Consider the following 20,522-nt stretch of genomic DNA (forward strand, 5'->3'; position numbering starts at 1 on the left):
GCTGTATCCTGCCTGCCTACTTTGATGTCTTTGGCTGAGAGAGTGATGCGTGATTCAGACCACCTACTCTCCAGGCCGTGGCTCCCTAGGTGGTCAAAGGGGAGAAGAAATCGCGTACCCGTCACAGCACACCTGTAGCATGCCTTGTGCATCCTTTTTCACTGACTGCGTGGACAGCAGGCATTTGGCAGCCTTTAACCAGTCCAAACCACTCCATTTCATGACACCTGGGCACTACATGATTTCATGTGTTTGTCCCTTTCTTCATCTTAAATACTGTGGTATGGGCCTGCATCCACCTGAGGCACCACAGGATGCAGTTTGAGTGCTCCTTGCCATGAACACACTGTGTTTGTGTTTGCCTTGCCATTTCTGAATAGGACTAGATGATGATGTGTATGCTTTACATACAAGCATTAGGCAGTGTCAGGACAATCTCCACCTGGCCTGGAGAGACCATCTCTGGAGAGGAATGTGTCTGAGGTAAATCCAGACAGCACTTCAACTTTCTGCACACTATATTAGAGTTTTTCATGTTGTTTTGTTCTAAAGTCTTGGGTTTTTTTCAAGTGGGAAAGGCATCAGGAGGCATGGGGAGGCTGAGAAAGCGCTTTGAAGGTAATGCTCACACTTTATTCTTCAGCCTTTGGAAGTAATGGGGACGTAGACCTCCATTGTAAGCATCTCTCTGTACTTGCAAGTGAAGTGAGCGACAGAGAAAACTGCTATAACAACTGTGGGCGTGAAGGAAACTCACAGTCAAAGGCAGCTTATCTGCTAGGGCTTGCCCAGCTGCTGGTTATCATCCATGTTGCATCTGGCTTTTCACAGTACATCTGTTTAGCATAAATAACTTTTTAAAATTGGTGTCCTATGGTACATCCAAACAATGAACAGAAGAAAAAAGAGAAACTGTAAATAAATTTTACAATGTCAGTAAGAGCATTCACATTAAGGGAAACTATTTTGAGTGAATGCCAGTTCTTAATAAATTGCTATTATTCTGGTGTTTTTACAAAGACCACAAGGAAAAAAAGAAGAAAAAACCAGAAATGACTGAAAAATGGAAACACTGAATGTCACTGCTCAATCACTCCTTTTAATAATAAATACTTCTAGGCTGTTCTCCCAGCAAATGAGGTGCCAAGATTATTTTTTTTTTCTTTTGGTGTCTATCTGAAAGCCAGTGGCATAAAAAAAGACCATGAGTCAGCTGGCTGATCTCCCTTTCGTGAATGCTCCCTGGGCAGCTGTGTTTCAACCCATACTACCAGCCCTGGGACTGAGCAGGCTTTCTGGCACCTTGGGGCTCACCTGCCCAGTTCGGCACTCTGCAGAGGTGCCTGCACAGACTCCAAACCCACAAGCTCAGCCTTCAGAAAGAGGAGAGCCCTGCTGCCATTGCCCAGCTGGTGTGTCACACTAAGGACCAGCAACACTTCTTAAGACAGCAGGTTTTGCTAAGAAGGATGTCTATGGTCTTAATTCCCAGTTACTGACACCTTGTTTGTTGTAATTTCTCAGAAATGGGACCTTACAGTCCACTTTACCAAGAACTCCACTCAACCATCCAAATCTTCCTGTGGAGACAAACCTCACCCTTTCTGAAACATTATCTCCTGGGTACGCCTGGTTTAACTCTCTAGGACCATGTCGACTTTGCAAGGAAATTTCTAAATCTCTATATCGATGACGTTTCATGGCAAACCATAATTGTGAGCAGCGCGCTGCACAGTGAAAGTAGTCTTTTCTCACAGAGTTCCTGTCACTGAGCATCATGGGGATAGGGGTTCACATTTCAGTGGGGTCCCAGCAAATCTTCTTTCTTTCCTCTTTTAAAAAAAATTTTAATTTTTTTAGTGATCAGGCTATTTTATCTGTGTCTCTTTTACAGCCCCCATGTGTTTCCCTCAGTTAATTCCTGTCTGCAGGGATTCTGGGAAGATGCTGTCTTTTTCTGGCATCTCCACACCTAGAGGAGCCCCTTGCTGATAAAAGCCCCTGGGGTGGGGTATGTAATGTGTGGCTGTTCTGGAAATCTTACATTGGAAACGTGGATGCCCCATCTGGTGTTGGAAAATCAAGTGTTAGGCTGATCATGACAGATGCTGGCAGGCAGGAGCAGGGGCATACTGGAAACAATGCCAGAGGATGGGGCTCTCAAGCCACAGCGGTGCCATCGTTTGCCCTTCAAAGGTTTGCAAACCTTGCAGATACACTAATCACAACAGGCACTGCTACCTTGTCAGGGAGGATTTCCTGGGCAACATGGCTGTGTTCCTGCATGGTGGTGCAGATGACACTAAGGCCTGGGGAGATCAGGCACCTACAGATGAGGAGAAGTTGGGCTGTATTCCAGTGACACAGGCACTGGTATCTTGGGACAGTCTAGGGAGGACCTTGCCATCCTCTCTCTTTCTGACATGGCATCTGGAGCTGCACCCAGAAAGTCTGGGGTTTCTGCAGAAAAGGCGGTTTTGCCAACAGTGAGAGGGCTTATCCTCCAAGAGTGTGAAGAAGCCAACTCTCCCAGTCATGGTCTGCTGTATCCACCGCAGTCTGCCAGCCAAGGAAGCAGGCCCTGGGGCCTGAATGAGCTCTTTCGCCTTTTTGCACACCCCGGAAGTGCTTTTGTAATGAAATAAGGCCAGAGCCCAGTGAGCCAAAGGGAATTAGGGATGTGGTATCTGCTCACATGCTTGCTTCATGGGGCAACGTTAATGAGTAATTGCTAATTATATGTGCTGCTTTGTGGTGAAACATCATGGTACTTTGATATTGACCAAGAACTGAAAGTTTCTGTTGTGCTTATTTTTTAAAAACTTTTGGCCTGCTGATCTGTATGGGGTATTTTGCGCATGATTAATTTAATGCATTGTCTTGGGTGAGTGTTGATTTACTTGCTGAATTCAAGATCAATTTCAATGAAGCTCTTAGTGCGTGCTGGTTTGGGGACACAGGGTGCCATGTTATTGGTTTGTCTAGATTGCTCACTGTTTTGTTAGACTTCAGTAAGAAAAATTCTGGCATAGTGACAGCTTCCCACTTCCCTACAACTGAGTAGACAACAACAGAGCTTAAACAGACAACAAATTTTATTAAACTCACATGTACATACATAGCAAGTAGAAACATTAGAGCAAGCTTGTCTGATCTACGGGCCAATAGCAACAAAAAGTATATTCTTTTTTAACTCCCAACCCAGGTGCAATCAGGGAAACAGCAACTACAGCTGAAGTGCCAGGCTGTAAATTAAAAGGAAAAATAAAATGCAGACATCATCAAGGATATTAATATCTATTCTGTTCTTCACTACCACAGTACCCTCCACCCTTTCTCTTTTCCTACATCTGGGGCAGGACAATGGTGTCATAAAAGTCTTCCTGGGAGAAGGATGGGGCAGAGTGCTGGGAAATGCCTCATGGAGCTCCACGTAACCAGGGGACAGAGCTGGGATGCTGCTGGACTTCCAGTGTGCAGCCAGCCATGGCTCTTCAAGGTGCTGGGGCCTCCCCAGGTACTATGAGTCTGCTGTGGAGGTGCTCAAATACGGAGGGCTTGCAATGGCATTGCAACCATGGCTACCTGTATCGATGCAGCTGAAACTCTGGCATTTGTTTTTTCCTCTTCAGCAGGATATGGCTGTGCCCCCTGGATCAGCGGCTGCATGTTTGGAAGAACATCCTGCTTGGACAGAGCAGAAGTTAACTAGGACTTTTGGAGCTGGTAGTGGTTATGCTGGGAGCAGACCAAGGGGAATATTTGCTTTCCAATTCTAAACAGGAAACTATAAGCGGATCCAGCTTGTAGGGAGTCTGGTGTGGGAGGACGTGCAGAGAGGCGGGAACAGGGAGACGCAGGAATGCTGGTGGAAGACTTTTCCACCCTTGAAATGCATGGCCACAGTTAGCTCCCCTTAGCAGCAAGGTAAATCACAGCTCCACGCCTGGGACTGAAGAGCACCTCTGAGCTGCTCTCACCTTTGGAAATGGCATTTGGCCCTTCCAGGGTAGACAAGCGGGTGGCGTTGGCAGGAACGTGAGCATCAGTCCTTTCTCATGCTTTAGAGACGACACACACTAACTTGTCATGCTCTCTTTAATTTGATTTTGTATGACAAACAAGCCCAACTGTTTAATGCCCTCTGCACAAGAAGGAGAAAGCAATTATTATGCTATTTGAGGGGAAAAAGCCATTTGATTTGCTTCTGTAAGCAAAACATGAATTGGCACTTACGGGGTCCAAAGGACCACAGAATTTTCTACAGTATCAAGTTCCAGAACGCTGATGTTTCTTTTCCAGAGAGATTTAATAGCAGGATGACACAAAAGCATACGCAGCAGGCCTGAAAGGTCCTTCCTGTCCTATGTAGTCCCCATCAAGCCAATGCGTAAATGTCTGCAGAAAAGGACCACACTGAAGTTCTGTTGGTAGGTGAACAGCAATGCTTGCCAAACACGGCACCCCATTCAATCTGTTTTCAATGATTTAAAACTGAGCTAGAAAATGTGAATCCAGGCAGGAACTTGGCATTTAAATTATACACTTGAGATGACTGAGCCTTTTTTTTTAAAATACAATTTAAAAAATTATAATCCTGAGGGATGTGAAAGGAGTTAGGGCATGGAGATGACATGAAAACAGAGTCCTTTCATATGCTGCTTGACATTTCAGTAGTTCTTCAAGCAGCATTTTTTACTTCTTTTAAATGTAGAGTTTTCTTAGCCAAGTTTGCAGCATGAGAAGACTGAAGTTTAATCTTTTCAACATACACAGTGTTGGTTTAGACATAGCTCTTTCCTGTATGTTTGTGCTGCTACCAGTGTACACATATACCCGCCTGGCTTCAAGCCTAGGAGATACTAGCATTATAAATGTTGCAGATGATGCAGTAAGGCATTTGGCTATGTTATAGACTCAGGTGATCTTGAATGAAAGGGATATAAATAGATATAAAATTAAAGTGTAATTTACATAATGGATATTTACAAACTATAGGATATATACATAGTATATATAAAATTAAAAATAAGTGCATTTAAGAGAGTTTCTAGTAATAACCTGCCTCATGATTAACATGATTAGCAAGAAATTAGTGCAAAATTTCTTCTTAACCAACAGTGCTAGGAAATAATGATTAATGTAATAAATATGTATTAATAGTAGAAAGCTGACTTAAGCATCAGGGGATTAACCTGGGCCTCAGAAGCTCTTTCTTCATTTCCCTGCACTGTTAGACTCTTCTTGACTGACTGCTGATAGTATCAATTCAGTATTTGGGTATCTGACTGTTGTTAAAATCAATGGCAGGTAATGTTTGAGGGTGCTGCCAGGGAGCACAGGAGTGAAGAATATTCAAGTGGTTCTCCAAAACTGTGGGTTGAGGTAACTATGGAGCATTTAGCTCAAAGAAGTTTACGCTCCTGATCTTCAAGCACCTAAACCTATGTGTTCTGCACTGGTGACAAAAAAGCCACCTTGCCACCACTCTCTTTCCCCGCTACCCCTCCACCACCATCTGACCATTGTAGGTGGACGAAGATGCTGTGTATCTCTCCTATGCTGCGGCTGGGGGCAGCTCTGCTCCCCACCCCAAGCTAAAGTTCCTCAATAGAAGTCTTGGTTTCACTACTCTAAAGGGCTGCCATACATCTGTTATTTTTGTTATTATTTGTTATTTGATTTCCCCCTGGGTATTGCCCTTTTCTTTTCCCACCTGGAAATGGTGACTTGGCAGGTTCTAAGTTTTCCTGAGAGCTTCCAGCTGCCTGGTTGTCAGCCTTGACAGCCAGACAGTGCTACTTCATTTTGACTGTATGGTCATGGGATAGATGAGCACAAAAGCTCCTTGTGTGGTGAGTTGAAATCATGGTTATGTTTTGTTTTTCCTTCTGCACTGACTCCATGGAAGCTGTGTAGTGTATCTATCTCCATCACTTCAGGGTGCAATGGATAATCTAGTGTCCTGCATGTAAGTGCTAAGTTCAGCACTTCCTGCTGTCAGGCACAGAGGGGATGTTGAGATATTGGTCAGTAGCTCTGGGACCATGTTCAAAGCAGAGAGCATGAAAAACCTCTAGGGTGGGAGTGCAGATGTCCTACTCATGTCCTGCTCAGCTACTCGGGCCCGGGCACTCAGCTCTGTTTCTCTGAGTCTCGGTTCATTTGCTTTCAAGGCCGTGTCCCAGACCCATCTAATTGACCCCAGGTTCTCTGCAAGGAACCTGTAGGCCCAGGCACTGGGGTCACAGCAGGAGGGAGCCCACAAGCTATCGGGGCCTCTCAGGGCTAGATGTGACCACAGGGAGTGGCAAAATGCCAGAGTTTTGCCATATGAGCAACATGCACACACTGCGCTGAGTGTCCCTAGTAACTGAGGATGAAAATTTCCCCATCCTTGGCTTCCTCCTTTCCTCCACACTGGAGTGCCCAATTTATCTTACAGGCTACAGCTTTGAGTAGCCCTCCTGAAGGTGCCCACCAGTGAGCTGGGTGGTCAAAGTCATTTACGAAAGTCACATTGTCTGATTCTGCTCATATGCTTTAATTCCAAGGCTATTCTTCTTCCTCTTATCTGATCACAGTCCCCCAGCTGTGCAGTATGTGCCACATATAAATCCAGAGATCATAAATAATTTGCTTTGTTGAAAAGCAACCCATGATATACTCATTGCCTCTTTCTCTTTCAATCCGCACTTGGACACAGTGCCCTCCTTGCTCCTCAGTGCTTTCTGCTCCCTTGGCATGAGCAAGCATCTTCATTTTTGTCCCACTTTAGAACCCACTAATAAGTCTCTCACCAGTGCACCATCAACGCACTGGAGGAGAGCACAGGAGTGGTAATTCAGGGCTGTGATGCAGTGGTACGTTGGAAGGGGATGCTCAGATCTCTGTGGCATGCATGCCAGCACACTGCTGGCAGCTGTGCACCATCTACCAAAAGCAAGTAGCCCTGCTGGCATTTAGCTGTGCTGCTAGTGCTTTAACACAAGGGTATCGTCACAAAATGGTGGTTTGCATGCTTTAGTTGTGGGAAGATATGTGTTGTGCTGCAGCTGTTTGCCACTTGAAGCAGGATGGTGGGCTCAGGTATACTGGTGTCCCAACTTTTTGCTAATCTTGCTGTGCTGTTATCAGTCATTGGACGTGGCTGATGGGAGCTCTTGTGAGAAGTCACCTTTGTGCAGTATGATCTAGTAACTCAGAAAGTTATCATTGTCTGAAGAAAAGAGTTTGAACTGAAGCTTCAGGAGGACTCAATGGTGAGCAGAACATCTGGCAAATAACTGTGACCAAGTCATTGAATTTACTAACCCTTTGCATCAGGGAAGGATTTCTTGTGCAGTTTTTCAGCATTTTGTTGGTACTAGTAAAATTACTTCCCTCTGGTAATCTTTTTAGGTGATGAAAACAGTGGGAAGCTTCACTGGACTTCGGATCAGGCTTTCAGAAAAGACAATGGTCATACTAGTCATCTGCCTTTAGACTCAGCTTCCCAGCCTACTCACCTCTCTGTTTTTTATATAGGACGTACATTTCCTTATGCATGGAGAGCCCTTCATGATAGATGTGGCTCAGGTCTCCCCTGTAGTGTGACCCAGTCACATCCCAGCCATTGCTAATGGGAAAACTAGGCTCATTCAGCCCCTCTGGGCATCTGCCTTGAATGCTACCCACATGAGCTTGAAACATCAGTGGCATTTGTTTAATGGGGGAACAAATGCAGGGATTGACAAAAGTCATTTTTACCCCTTGTTTCTAAATGCACATGCACTGGTGAGTGGGAAACTAGACTGGGGTGGATTAGCCCCTCTTTGTCCTCATCCACATCCCCTACCTTCCCCTGACTCCCACAGAAAGTTCTCTTTGTTGGCATGCCAACCATTGTTTTCTAGCACACTTCTCCTAGAAATCCCTGCTAAGTGTATATTGTTGTCTCCCCAAGAAGATATGAGTGCAGCCGCACGCAGTTACAGGCAACGCGTATATGCACGGCAACTCATTAGCCAGGGCTTTTTTCAAAGAATTTTTAACTTCATCTTTGTTGCCTCAGCTGAAGGAAATGACATACATAGGAAGGTGCAGAGAAAATGAAAAGCATGTAAAAGGTGGAGTGGCTTTGTGCTGCATTGAGGGATCTTCTATGCCTTGCTTGTTATGTAAAAGCCATCAGAAGGAGGGGAGAATAAACGAAATCATTTTCTTCTCAGCATGTGCTGGGACCCAGCACTGCAAATAAATGCATTGTTAGTTGAAATCAGTGTTTTGGTTTCTCCCTTCCTTTGTGAGATGCTGTAGAGGAAGCAGATTAAAGATTGCCAGCTTTCTGGCAAAATATACTGGTGGCATCATAATGACTTCATTATGGTCTCTAAATGAGCTAACAGACTAATAATGTGTTCAGGAAAAAATACACATTATGAACATGCACACAGGTGTAGGGTTAACCCCTTCTTCGGCACCCCTTGCTTTGAATCCAGCTACTGCAGCTTAAGCCACAGTTCAGTGCTCTAATAGCTGGGCAGTAAAGGATTTAATTCAACAGCTGCGTGCCAACTAATTGCAGCTGTATTTTCTTCTGAGTTCATCTACAATGCAAACAACATGGCAGCTGTTTGTTTGTTTGTTTGCTTGGCTGGTGGTGGCTGGGAATGCTGCTGCTAGGTGGAAATGCCAGCATAGTGGTGCAGAGGCTCTGTGAGGCCCTGCAACTCAAACCTCCTTTTATTAAAAAGGCTTTCAAAAGTGGCTTATATGACATATCCCTCCTTTGGTTTTCCCTTATTGCTTTATATGCTGCATAAAACACATTCACTGGAGGAAATTGAGATTCAACAGTAGGCCAAATCCTTCTGTGCAAACTAATTCTCTGCTTCCCTCACTGATGTCTCCTTCACCTCGCCTTCAGCATCACTGGACCCAGACTCTTACTGTCCTCATCACAACTCCTGTAGCCCTCCTACCTCCTCATCTCTGCCTTCATCACTTTCTGCCTCTACTCATCTGTTGCTTGAGTCTCTGCACCATTTTCCATTTCTGGATTATGTAAAAATCTTCCAGAATGTCCTTGTTAGCCATATATAGCTCTGCATGTTTTCTCTTGATGTTTTCTGGACGTGATAGTACGGACATTATGGTTACAGAATGAAAGCATGGAAGCACAGGATACACACAATGTTCTGCACATGCTCGGCAAAGCCAGCATTTCCAAAGCACGTGAGACTTTTATTATGTGTGAAGACCAGCTATGAAACTCTTGTTCAGGCATCCCTGACATGGCTCAGAAAACTGAGGTCTACCTGCCAGGTAAGTGTCTTGTACAATGATAGATACTAGTCAGGCACTGTTGCTGTACGGTAGGGTGTACTCATATAGTGGGAGTATCTGGGATGTACAAAAGTCTGTCAGCTCTGCTGCCCAGGTCTCCCTGCATCTGCCAGAGGTCCAGAAATCCAAACAAACATAGGAAGTCCTGAAAATGTCCTGAAATATCCTAAAAATAGGCAGAATTTCTAGGCGGAAGAAAAGCATGGGTTCAGGAAAATATGAGTACATGGGAACAAAGCCATCTTTAATGTAAGCCACCTTTAATGTATAGACGTTGCTACCCTGTTCCATAATATTTGAACTTATGTATCCTGTTTTCTGATGGATTTTTATCTGGAGGCTGACTTTGGTATGTAGGAAGATGCAGTATCCAATGGAAGCTTTTATGTCATTGGCATCATTTATATGGCCTCTTTCCCTCCCATATGATGTTTAATACAGAGTGAATTCATACCACAGACCGTGGATGGTGTTGTCAAGGCAGACTCTTCTAAGGTCTCTGTCTTCTGCCTGCCCTCTATTTTCATGAACTATGTCGGAGTTTTGTATTTTGAGGTGCCTGTTCACCTGCCACATGTAGCTGAACTTAGTCAATGGATGCAAAGATTATGAAATGGGACAAGAGATGGACACTAACACATGGATAGTATGACCATATTGGCATTCTTTCCTTAGGAAATGAGGCCAAAATCTGCTAGCCCAGTTTCTGCTCTTCCACCGCACAAAGTGCTGCAACACCCTTTTTCTGGCCTTACTCTACCCACCACCCTACCCAATAACTTTCTATTGAGAACATAGTCTAGGGAATATTGTGCTTACTGTGCCAATCCTCTCTGTTCAACCCGTATACTGGGTCTTACTCCCTATTACATGTAAGCTACTTGTCCACACTGCCCTGATGGAGAGATGCCTTTCTCCCTCATTCTTGTGGCATCATGTTTGGTGATAAGTCATCTCTCACCTGCCTTGTTGCCAGCATCTAATGTCAATGTTAGAGCTTCAATCTGAGTTCTTCCTGCTCTCTTACACAGTGCCTGTTTGGTGAGGGAGCCTCCCAGGAAAACCTGCAAAGTTACTTCATTATTTACTTTCAGATTCCCCTTCCCTGGGCTTCTGTGACAGCAGCTTAGCTGTGACAACAGCGGTACACTATGACTGCTGGCAACTGTGCTCTGCGGTATTTTCTCCTTACCTCCTGGCATGCCTAACCTACATCCATTTATTGTCTTCAGTCTCTGTCTATAAAGTCTCTGGACCACAGTTTAGTCAGGGGGTTTGCTGTTCCTAGCACAGTAAGATACTAACCTGAAGACTGAGTTTCTCAGGCAACATGGTACAACAGTAAGTAATAACATCCCATGGGTAACAGCAGTAACAAATCCAGCCATTTCACAGCAGAGGAATGGTGCATCAGGATCCTTTGTGAGTCAAGCTCTGCACCTGAAAAAGAGAGGGACCTGTACTGTGAGTCAAGCTGCTACAGCTATGCATTGAGTCCTCTTTCTGCATGTGGGGCAGTGGAAGTATCTAAGAAACTAAATGGTCAGCAAACTGGTTAGAAGAACCATTGCGTAAACTGGCCTGCTGCTGGGAAAGTGCAAGAGAATGAGAAGGACATGTCTGAGGTACTAATTATTCTGCAAGGCCAAGATAACCAGGAGATGCCAGGGCAGTGCCTGCCAACCTGGTCCACTGAAGGCCACCAACTCTTTCTTTAAGAAACAGCATTTTCTGGTGTATTATTGCTGATGGTTTACACTTGCAATCAATTTTAAATTAAATTAAAAGAGAACCACTCTTGCAGTTTTGATCCACTCTCCCCCCATTTTGTTGGTTCCTTCGGTTGCTTCTGTGGGTGGGGTACGTTAAAGAAACAACTAATTACAAACCTGTTGCACCCATTTTCTGAAACATTTTCACTGGTCTTTGGTAAGCAGGTTGAAAACATCTCCTTTGAAGAGCTAGACTGCAGAGCCCAGGAGTCTAGATGGCATGCTTCAAAATGGTCTGAACTTCTAAAATAGCACAAGTGTTGCTTCACTACTTTTATTGGTCAAAGCCATGACAAATAGCGCTCTGCAATGAAAATTCCAGAATAGTCTGTGAGCCTGATCAATGCTGATTTACCATGCTCCATGCTGTCCTTGCCAAAACTGATGACTATATGCAGATGAACGTGTAAGAAAAGACATCTGGGACTCATCTATAAACAGTATATAACAAACAGTTCTTCTGTAAAACAAGCTATTGTTTATGTATGACTGCATCATCACTGCATCTTTTTAGGGTTTCTGTAAGAAGTGGGCAGTTGCCTTCAGCAATTACGTAAGTGGCTTGGCTGTTCCATGAAAAGTGGAAAACAGAGAAATGAGCTTTTGGACTGAGGGTGAAAATGAAGGCATGAGTGGCTATTATCCATATCTTCTACTCCTCTGAGTCTGCAATAAAGTAGACCGAGGGGTAATAAAGCTGTTGAGCTGGTATGAATGACTCTTTAGATGGTGTTCTGCTTAAGCATTCATTCCTTTCAAGCTATTTTCTTGCTTTAAAACTGCTTTTTAATGTATGTAGCTTAGGAGCTATTTGTAACAAGCAGAGAACTCTGGCTGCATGCAGGTACCATTCATGAACAACAAAGTCACCTTAGAAGAGTGTATGGATTTTCTTTAGAGACAGAAGGGGTTTCTTTTGTAGGAATACTGTTTATTAAAACTGATAATGTGTCTAAGAAGCAGAGAGTCATTTTCTGCTGCCGCTGAAGATATTCAGGCTAGGATTTTCAGATCGATTCAGGTATTGGGCAGCCTTAAGTCACCTGGAAAATGGTGGCCTGTGTACACTGTTATTCACTAAAATGACCTGGAGCAAGTCTGGACTTAGGAGGCCTATAGTCAGACCCTCAGTGATCTACACTGATTCTACTGGAGCAGCCCAAATTCATACTGGATGGAGATATGGCTATGAAGATGGAGGCCGTAGCCATTGATTTTTTTTTATTTTTCCCATTTACTGCCACGTCTTCAAGAAGCTGGTGACCAGCTCCTGTTCTCAGTTCATGACTACAACCTGGTTGCACTGCAGACTTAATGGCCCGTATCTTCCTTCTTTTCTGATATTTTTTCTCTGAAACATAGAGGAAAAAATATAGCACACAATGCATCAGCTTCCTGTTCCAATCCTATGACTGTTTTATGGAGATGAGCCAGCTTTGTTCCCTGTAGCGTGTTTGCATAGGGTTTGGATGCAGAGTGTTCCTATAGGGACAATGAACATGTCACCTGGAAGAGCAGCTGGTTTGCATATGATCTCAGCTACTGAGCCATTCAGTGCCAGAAGTGAACAGTGTGGCACCCATAAAATCTTTCATTCATGCTAGCATAAAGCCAAGCATCAGTTGAGTTTGCATGGGCCAACTACCTTTCTGTTTGCCTGCTTTAAAGGTAAAACCTGCCATAAGCATGGAAAACGTATTCATGAGTGAAAGTTTATTGATAGGAAAACAATTGAAGGAACTGAGCACTTTCCTGAAACAATAAGTGGGCTTTAAGGAAGGTATATTTGAGGGTGAAAATTCTTGTTACTGTGCAACACCCCTTGTGAGGATACAACACCCTGCAGAAATATGCAGGAGTAACTGGGAACAAGACTGTTCATGTAGGAGAAAACAAAATTATCCCATAACAAGCTACAATACAATCCTAAGTCCTTTGGAGGTGATGCAAAAACTTCCACTAATTCTGAATAAGGTTTGGATGGGGCCTGTGGCAAGTACAAACTGAACATTACAGGGAATCCAGGTCCTAGCAATGGGATCATCATTTTTGTTCAATAAAGTAATTGGGAAACGGTGTTCACTTTGGGAAAGGCTCTTTAATGGGAAGATTTCATCCTTATTGGACCAGTGTAGAATTGAGAACCATCATTCATACTGATAAGGGTAGTACAGATTCTCAGACACAATTACATGCTTACACTGAGATGGAAAAATGAAGTGACCTGAATTAAAACTGTGATGGTATGAAGGAAAGTGAGAAAGGTTAATGGAGACCTAGATGTGCGAAAGGGGATATATGTAAGAGGGCATGGTTAGACAGGGAACTGAAAGCCCCAGGGAAAAATACCAGAGGACTGATGAGATAGCTGGCGAGGGGGACTCTCAGAAAATGATCTGAAGGGAAAGAGAAACTGAAACATTGTTTGGAGAGCGTAGGGCATCTGTGACAAGCTTCCTGACGATTATACACTGCAAAAATGGCAAGTCACTGGCTGCTTTCTGCACTTGATATTTAGAGGAAACTCTGCATTTCATCTCTCAGCATTCTTTCCTGCCCCCTTGGACTGGCATCACTCTGTAATGCACTCACAAGACATCATTTTAAGGAAAATAAAGATTGAGGGCTTTTTGTTGTTTTTTTGTTGGGCTGCTTTTTTTTCCCAGAAAGAGCCTAGCATTGACCTAAAGCTGTTCCCAATGAAGTCAGTGGTAAAGTTCCCACTAACATTTCATTAGAGAACAGTTGTAGTGTCATGGAGGCTTTTTGAAAACACTGCCCTCTGCACGCCAAACAAATCAAGAGCAAACAATGCAAACCAGATCCTGCAGTTGAATTCGTTTCTGTCCCTGTTTCTGGGCCAGAAGCAATAGGAAGTTTGCAACCAAGCGAAGACTCTGGAAGTGATGGTGTGGGGAGGTGTGTGGTGGGTGTATTTTAGGATCTCCTTCCAGCAGAGGTGCAGAATAGTCACATGCTGACTTTAAAGGGGTTGTCATGCCATGTGGGGATGATCCATCCATCCTTCAGGTTTATTTGTCCCTATTTTCTAATATGGGTTAAAGTCATTCAGATTACATTAAGGTAATCTCTTTTTTACCTCCTGCTTTTTTACTACTTTAGATATTAGATATCCATAAGTCTACTAAGGAAACTATTTTTTCCATAGTAATTTTGTTTGTGTTACGAGGAACAAGGCCTGTGAGGAGAGCTTGTATCCTTCAGTATGTCAGCTGGTATTTTGATAAATGTCATTACAAGCTCATTTAGAGCAGTGTTTTCCAATGTCTCCCAATTAGTGGACCCCTACAAAATTTTTAACAAAGGTGAAGCACAGCATAAGTGTAGTGACAACTCTTCTCCTCAGCCACTTTTCCCAGATCCCTTGTAAGTAGTTCACATGCTACCATGGGCCTGTAGGCCAGCAGACAGCCATCACTAATTCAGAGGCTCTTTTAACGCTTTTGCCACTAGGCAGTGTAAAGAGACAGTGAAAGAAACAACCATTGTCCCAGACAAGCGGGAAATTAAACAGGCAAGATCTGAGTTATGAAACACAAAGAGGGAAGGGACTTTGAACTCTTTTACTTTCTAATGATTGCCCGAAAATTGACTTTTTTTTAAAACTAATTTGCAAAGAACAGTGCCACTAGTTTCTGTTAGTCCCTCAGTCCACCTCTATCATTTCTTGCCTCTGAGGAGGCTGATCTATGGATATTAAAAATAGCCCACATTTTGTCAAAAGCGTTTTTGTATGCAAAAGCTTTTTTCTATATGCAAGGCGTCTGTGTGTTCTGTTTCAAGTTCTTTGGTAGATAAACCCAGCTTTCTCTTTCCAGAATGGTTGGGTTAAGTACTTGAAAATATTTGAAGCAACCCTTCTGATAGAATGCAGGAAAGATGATCACAGGGGAGCTTGGCCGTCTGGCCATCCACAACACTACATCTGTAGTTCAGTGACTTGCAAATTGTGTCACATCTGAAAACTGTCCTCAGGCAAGAACGCAGTCTAACATGCCCAAATGTAACTAGGTCACTCTATAAATACATTCTGAATGGGGTCTTGGTTTCCCTATTTGTGTAAACACTTACCTGTCTCACATGAGTGTTGGTGAGAAGTCATTAATTTATGCCAAGAGAACACTTTGAAGGTCTGAAACATTGTACATGTCACATATTACTATTATAATGGGACAGATCCTTCAGATTTGGTACACTAGCTGGCTTTGAATAGACATGGAAATGCCATGGACCCTGTTCTTAAGGGTGCTATAGGCATTGTTAATTCAGGTTTGTTTCTAAATACTCAGAGAGTGCATACATTGGAAGCACTGACTTCTTTCTATTGTGTTTAGACCCAACATGAACCCAAGTGCTCTGAGACTGTCACCTCATGCAGCCACAAGAACCTGGAACTCCAGGTCCTAGAATTGCTCCAGTGCTTCACATTTTGTTATACATGATGAGTCAAATGACAGGTATGTACATTTCAGACCACTGACTGGGCAAGAGAATATGGAAAAAAGTTAGAGGTAATGAGTTTCTAGTGACTTGCTTCTTTAAGGTCTAATTCAAGAGCTTTTATGGGTTAAGATGTAAGGCATTTGTCCTAAAACAGTTGCAGTATGGATTTCATTTCAAACATCAAGACATGCTGCTCTTTTCTACTATGCCTGCCTCCCCCATCCCACATGTTTCTGACTATTACTGTGCGGTTTTCTCACGGCTCAGTCCAGGAGTTTTCAAGCCTGTTCATCTCCCACATAACAAATTTTCTAGTCCAAATACTTGTGACTGCAGTGACCATGACACCAATATCTTCTTTTGTTTTACTTCACAACTTCTTACGCAGTACTGTTGGTTTCTTTTCCTGCTGTTGCCTGGACCCTCTGTCTTCTACTTACTCCCTGGGCTCAGCAGCCTCAAGGTGATCTGCAAGGCTGTGCTGTTCTTTCCCAAATTACACTTTGGATAAGGTCAGCAGCTGCCTCCTCCTAGAAAGTCAAGGTGCCTCCTATTAGTTGAGTGACTGTAACTTCTTCCCAGGTGAGGTCAGGATGTGTTGCTCCAGCTGAGCTCTGAGCTTGCTGGAACCCAGGAGATAGAGTGCTGCCTTTTAACCTGAGAACCAGTGACTTCCCATTTACAGCATCCTACTGCATCCAGAATTTGCCCCTGTGCCAGCTGTGGCAACCCTCCTGTGGGTTTCCTTCTGGTGTTGCACACCCCTTTCTCAGGCATGAGGTTTCCCAACTGTTTTGCAAGAAGCTGGTCATTTGAGATCACCCCACAAGTTTATACCTTGTTTAAGGTCTACTAAGCCCCCATAGTGGGATTCCTTTGAATGAATTCTGTGGGATATGGATCAGGCCCTTAGAGAGGAAAAAAGGTGTCCATCCATTTTTGGGAGGGGGGTGTCTTTTTTGAGGGGAGGGGAGCTTCTGGCTTTACATTTCCACTTGAAGTCTTCAGGTTTGTGCTTGCACAGGGTGAGAGGCTTGAGATGAGATCTCATCCACAGTTGTTCATTTTACAGTTTTATTAAAAAAAATAACATGGGGGAATTTTCTAGATTCCATCCAATCCATAATAACTTTTGAAAAGTTAATTTGCTGCAGCTGCTTTATAACTTCTCCTAAGGCCACAACTCAACATGATTACACAACCGCAGTAACTTTTATGGCTGAGTGGAAACACTATCCTGGTTTTGTTGTTCTACAAAAGCCAATATTTGGTTTAAAGATTCCCTTGGATTTTTAATCCACTTTGCTAGGAAATGTCACTTGCCACCAGTACTTTTAGAGACTTCACCTGCTTTTGTACCTGCTTCTTGCCACATATCCAACAGGTCTACTGCATATTGGGAAAAAAACAAACAGTCCTCCATTTCTGGGGTATGAAATGTGTCATTGGTGTCTTCTGTTAGGCTCTACTATGCAGGTCTTAATGGGGACTAAGATTAGATACCCTATTTCTCCTTCCTGACAACCCCCTCCTGTGTGAGAGCAGCGTGTTGAACACAGCATCCAGCCCGCTGGCCCCTGGGTATGCTAATAAAAGTTCTGCTTCTCCAATCAGCTGGCTTTGCCTGAGGAGTCTGTCAGCAAAAATAAAAAGGATATTTCTATTTAAATACCATACAGTGTCTGCACATTGAAAAATATTTTTACCGTGGTAGCATACATGCCACTACCAATAAGAGTGTATTGTTGTTATAAGTTGGCTGTTAAAATTCAGCCAGGACTAAAAATTGCCATAGAAAGTCTCAGCCTAGAAGGTATTTGTTTATTTTGACAGGTTATTTAAAACAAGGAATGAAAAATAATTAGTGGTTTTGGACTTCTACCTTGCATTTTTCTGTTTAAAAAGGTCTTAGATTACATTTTCTGGTGATTGGATCCTGACAGAAGGCTTATATCTTGGGGAGGAGTGGGAACAAAAAACTAACAGGCAAATTCTGGGGTTCCTTTTTTAGAAAAAAAAAATCTAGTTCCGGGTGAGAACAACTGCTAGACCTTTCTTCCCAGCAAGTGTTGATTTTTTTCCCCACTGAGAATACAAAAACCATATTCAATGACTGTCCAAATCAAGTGTAATTACAGAGGTATAATAAACATCTGTACAAAGGATCATTTTTGCATTTCTCTGTTTGGATAAGGGATTAGAGCTTTTCCACCTATAACACGCTGAGCCTCTGAAAGGCCTGAAGAGATAGAAGTGTGCTCCTGGGTCCTCTTCATTTGTAGGTGGAAGTTATTGGCTCAGAGAGATGAATCCCCACATGATCAGCCTTGTAAACTAAAGACAGGCACCTAAATTTGTACGTAGATAAGTTGCCTAACATCAAGGGAACACAGTGGTCTCCCCAAATTCGACGGGAGCTTTGGCTGGTTGTGTAACATGGCCATATAGGTGTTGAATCTGAGACACATAGGCCAAAGATTTTAAAAAAATGGATGCCAAAAATAAGGGTCCTAAATCTATACTTAAACAAATAAACAAACACCTGATTTTCAAACTGCTGAGCACCCAGTGGCTTGGCCCCAGGTTTGAATACTGTGGCTTACGTGACTTGTCCAAAGCCACACAGGAAATCTGCTGCAATTCCAGGAATAGAGCAAAGATCCTGTGCTTTAACCGCAAGCTGGCTATGTTTTATTTGTCAGCAGTCATTCCCACAAGGAAGCTAAACCAGGGATCTCACTGCATCTAAAGTCAGCAGGGTTACCTACTGGTAATGAAGCTAAAAGATGTTCCTTGTTCTCTGAGCAAGTCAGTTATGTACAAGATCCCGGAGCAGCAGCTGGGTGCTTTGAAGAGCCTGTCTCCTTAGGACACACAGGATTAGACATCAAAGCTAAAGGGCAGTATGCCCACTTCTGCATCTTCTGCATTTCAGGCTGCTGCACGGGTTGAAACTGTGCAGATTTGTGGCGTACAACTGTGTTGTAGGTGTAGAGGGGAGAGGTGGGGCATGCCCTTTTGTTTCTTTAATGAGCTGCTTCTGGGGTACCCAGCAGGAACAGAAGCTCTTCTGCCCACAGCTGATATTTCTTCCATTGCCAGCTGTTAACACGCTGCTTCTCAGCCACGTGAGGTGGGCAGTCTAAGAGTACTTGTGCCAGTCCTGACCTTGGAGACATCGCTCCTGGCCCCTGCCTGCCACTGCCCATAAGGCTGTGGAGCCAGCATCAGCTTCTGTGTGACACTCTGGCTCTGAACCTGCTCTGAAGTCTAGGCTTGTGTTCCCCCCCACTCCCGCCCCACGCTGTTTGCATGCATGTGCCAGAGGACTGGTGGCCGGGAGGACTTCTGACTCTCTAAAGCAGAGGAGTTTGAAGTTCAGTGGCCAGAGTTGGAGCCCAGGTTCTTCTGTCAGTGGGCTGCATGCAGGAAGGATGGACGATGCCAGGTGTCCATTAGGCAGCCCAAGAGGGGTTCCTCCAAGGAGGGCACGGAAGCGTAGGCCATGTAGAGTGGATAAGAAGTGTGCTTGAAGCCAGCTTGTATGTCCACCTTACTTTCCAGTGTAGGGATGATCTTAGGCTGCTTTTAGGAGATCTCCACATAGACGTAACTGCCCTCATGCTACCAGGCTGCATGTGTTGGATGATATCAAACATATTCAGAGCAGTTGAATCCAAAGATGAGGCCTAAACTAATATAACTAATTGTTCATTGATGCTATATTGCTTTATGCTATCAGGGAATTGAACTTTTCTGAAAGAACTGGTTGGTGCCTATCTAATTGCATTTAACTACACTTCCCATAAATACCAGAATGGATTTAAAAATCCGTTATTTCACATTGAAGTTTATGCCTGTGAGCTTGAACTGTTTTATATGGAGTTGTGCAGGTGAGAAGGTGCTGCTGGAAAAAAAGCATTGAGCCACAGTATTTGTAAAGAAAATGTTGAGACTCTCTTCAGGGTATATGCATTTGACATTGTATAATGCCAGACAGTGGTTTCCAAATGACATCTTATGTAACTCCTGAGTCAAATAAGATAACAAAAAGATCTGTGTTGCAGTCAAATAACCATAACTAAAAACTCTCTGAACATTATACTTATATACTTATTGCTAAACCAGTAAGGACAATTACAAATTACAAAGTAGAAAATGTTTGAACATTCATTACCATATTTCTTCTATCAAGGCAAACCACACATTCCTCTTAGACACATGCCAAATGTGAGGCTTTAAAGAAAATGTTTCTTGAGTTATCTGAGTAGAAGGAGCATCTGAGTGATTTTCTTAATTTTTTGGATTGTGCGGTGCTAATCTGAACAGATTTTCTTCACTCTTGAAAGGAAATACATTGAATTCTGGACTAAGACCAAACACAGAAAATTTCAGGCTACGCAGTAATATGAAGGGGAGTGGGGGAATTGTAAGTGACAAGTGGGTTATATTGGAAGTCCCATCTTGGTTTCAACAATAGAACTGGTATCTTGATACTTGCATTTAAGAAATCTGGATTTCCACATACTAACCATCTTTCATGAATTACTGCAGATCTGACAAATTTGAGTTATTGTGCTCCTCCTGGGAGATTTTTAAAGCCAAATGTAACAACAGATTATATGAAACAGCTGGTCAAACAGAATGAGGAACCAGTTCATTGGCATTTGATGAATTAATAAAAACAGGCACAATACAAATTTCAGCAATAGTTAGCAATTCTCCAGGAGAATAGGAACCAAAAAGAAAAGAGCAGGAATCAAATTACAGCAGCTGGTTGGCCAACAGGTAGGGGGTAACTATTTCTTCATGGCTAAGGCTTGGAAAACTCTTGAAAGATTCCCTGGAAAAAAATGCGGTCCTTGAAACTTGTGCAGATGATAGCTGAAGTACAGTGCTTAAATAGATTTCTGACTGTTCTTTTGAGGAAAAGCCAGTGAAAGAGAGAAAGGTTGCACA

General features: G+C 43.3%; 1 long non-coding RNA gene across 1 annotated transcript in view; it reads left to right on the plus strand.

The window, feature by feature from the left end:
- Positions 1–20,522, plus strand: part of LOC121233421 — a 45,710-nt gene that overhangs the window by 20,166 nt on the left and 5,022 nt on the right. Inside the window, exon 3 of the long non-coding RNA XR_005932791.1 lies at positions 15,455–15,577. This is a non-coding gene — a long non-coding RNA (uncharacterized LOC121233421). The remainder of the gene's footprint in view (positions 1–15,454; positions 15,578–20,522) is intronic.

This window comes from Aquila chrysaetos, chromosome 7 (assembly GCF_900496995.4).
Source record: "Aquila chrysaetos chrysaetos chromosome 7, bAquChr1.4, whole genome shotgun sequence".
Classification (NCBI taxonomy): Eukaryota; Metazoa; Chordata; class Aves; order Accipitriformes; family Accipitridae; genus Aquila; species Aquila chrysaetos.